Source organism: Leptosomus discolor, chromosome 4 (assembly GCF_034619465.1).
Source record: "Leptosomus discolor isolate bLepDis1 chromosome 4, bLepDis1.hap2, whole genome shotgun sequence".
In the NCBI taxonomy this organism is placed as follows: domain Eukaryota; kingdom Metazoa; phylum Chordata; class Aves; order Leptosomiformes; family Leptosomidae; genus Leptosomus; species Leptosomus discolor.
In genome coordinates this window covers 15,145,699-15,148,426 of record NC_141394.1, presented here as the reverse complement: position 1 = coordinate 15,148,426, position 2,728 = coordinate 15,145,699, and positions in this window count along the sequence as shown.

Sequence of the window (2,728 nt, the reverse complement as noted above, 5' to 3'; positions counted from 1 at the left end):
TTTGGTTCCTGAAATCTTCACATTTCCATTAACCTCTGCACTTAATCCCCATAAAGTCAAAGATGTCCTTTTGCCGAAGAGCTCAAGCATTTGCGATTACAAACTTCATAAACATCCCTCTGTGTGAACAGGAGGAGTTGTTTGAGAAGCTGGCCACCAAAGCTCTGGTGGAGGTGCAGCAGGGGCACTGGTTTTGCTGTACTCAGCAGGGCTCCACCTCACAGCTCTGGCCATCCAGCTGTGGTGTCTCTCACCGAAGCTACTTTCACAGTCCAGGCTTGCCAAATTTTTTTCCAAATTGTGACCACATTACTATTTTAGTTAAGTTGGCAGTCTTGTCCTCTCTAATCATAGAATCACAGAACCATTTATGTTGGAAAAGACCTTTAAGATCATTCGGTTCAACCATAAACCTAACACTGCTGAGCCCACCACTAAACCACATACCCAAGTGCCACGTTGACATGTCTTTTAAATACCTCCAGGGACGGTGACTTAACCACTTCCCTGGACAGTCTGTTCCGAAGCTTGATAACACTTTCAGTGAAGAAATTCTTCCTAATGTCCAATCTAAACCTCCCCTGGTGCAACTTGAGGCTGTTTCCTCTCATCCTGTCACTTGTTACTTGGGAGTAACTTGTTACCCACCTCGCTACAACCTCCTTTCAGATAGTCACAGTGATAAGGTCTCCCCTCAGCCTTCTCTTCTCCAGACTAAACAACCTCAGTTCCCTCAGCTGCTCCTCACAGGACTTGTCCTCTAGACCCTTCACCAGCTTCATTGCCTGTCCCTGGACAGGCACCAGCACCTCAATGTCTTTCTTGTAGTGACGGGCCCAAAACTGCACACAGCACTCGAGGTGCGGCCTCACCAGTGCCGAGTACAGGGGCACGGTCACCTCCCCACTCCTGCTGGCCATGCTATTGCTGATACAGGCCAGGATGCTGTTGGCCTTCTTGGCCACCTGGGCACACTGCTGACTGCGTCTCTTTGTTCAATTTGTGTTGGTGAGCGAAGGGGGATGTGAGACATCCCTGCGGACACCCCGGTCAGTGAGGCAGGAGAGGGGGAGCTGTGCCGGGGCAGGGGTTCCCCTGCGGCCCGCGGGGGGGTGGCGGCTGAGCCCCTGCAGCCCCTGGAGCCCAGCGGTGGCCCAGAGGTCGCCCTGCAGCCCGCGGAGGGCCCCGGGCCGGAGGAGCAGGGACCGGGCCCGGAGCAGCCGCGACTGCGGCCGCGCTGGAGCCGCCCGTCGGTGGGAGGGCGGCAGCGCCGGGAGGGACCCGCGCTGGGGGGTTCTGGGGAGCTGCGGCCCCGCGGGAAGGACTCGCGTTGGGGCAGCGGGAGGAGGAATGTCTGCCGGGAGAGGGACCCCGCGGTGGGGCAGGGGAGGGCTGCGAGGGCCCCTCTCCCTGAGGGGGAAGGAGCAGCGGGGACACCTTGTGCCGGCCGGGCTGTGACCCCCATTCCCTGCCCCCCTGCGCTGCTGGGGGGGAAGAGGGAGCAGAGCTGAGCCCGGGAAGATCGGAGGGGTGGGGGTGAGGTGTGTTGCATTTAAGATTTGGTTGTATCTTTTGTTATCCTTGATGGTGGTGGTTGTTTTGTATTAAATGTATCCCCAAGTTGAGTCTGTCATTTGCTGGTGACCATAACTGGTGAGTGAGCCCTCCCTGTCCTGTGTCTTGACCCTTAAGGCTTTTTGGTTGTATTTTCTCCTCCCCATCCCTTAGGGGACTGGGTAGGGGTGAGTGAGCGACTGGGTGGTGCTTTTGTTGCCGGCTGGATAGGCTCAAATGACGACAAGTGGACAGTGGAGTCCTCTCATGGCCTGCCTGGCCCTGCTGGCAGGAGTGTGCTGAGCCCAAGCGTGATTTTAGGTCCTGCTGCTCTGCATAGATACTTGATGAAATGCTTGTGGAAAAAGTAACATCTGTTTCTTTGGACTACATGGCCTGTTTTGTTTAAAAGTTGGAAAAAACAAGTTCAGTGGGAATGATGTCCATGTATCACGGAAGGAGTGCTATCCATAAACCTGCGCGCTTTGGTCCACAAAGCAAGGCTGTACGCAGGGTGACACACACTTGTATTTAGCCTGACCCAATTAGGGATGTTTGAGTCTTACAAACTGAGCCTAAAAGGGGAGACCAACAGTTAGACAGGAAAAGGAAGGTCAATGAAAAAAGGGCTGTACTCAGTCTGACCAAAATTTCACCTGAATGTCCTGTGTCCAACACTGACCATAAGCAGACGGCAACAAAAACATAATGCCAGGACAGTTATTTAGGATACTCCAAGTACTCTTCTGGCCTCCTGTAATTTTCAGCTCATCCTAGGCCACATACCAGTATTATCTATTTAACAAACCTCAGTGTTGTCCAGATTAGCCTCAATCCCCATGTAAATATTATGCATCCAGAAGATCCTTCGGCAAGAAGTCCTCAAGGTTTGCTGTCAGTTGGCCGAGAAACCACTGCCTCAATAGCCACTGTGCCTTGAGAGACTCCACGTGGCACAGAGATCCTGGTTCATATCTGCACAGCCCAAGCCATCCCCTCTCACATGTTCTCTGCACCGCCCAGGAACCTCCCTATGTCCCAGGGCTCAGCCTCTCCTCCCCACCACAGCGCTTTGCCTTGTAGCGAGGGGCAGAAGGCACAAGGGGATGGAGTCTGCCCACTGGTTACCTGTACAAAGAAAAGGCTGTACCAAACTAGGCACAATCAGATTAAA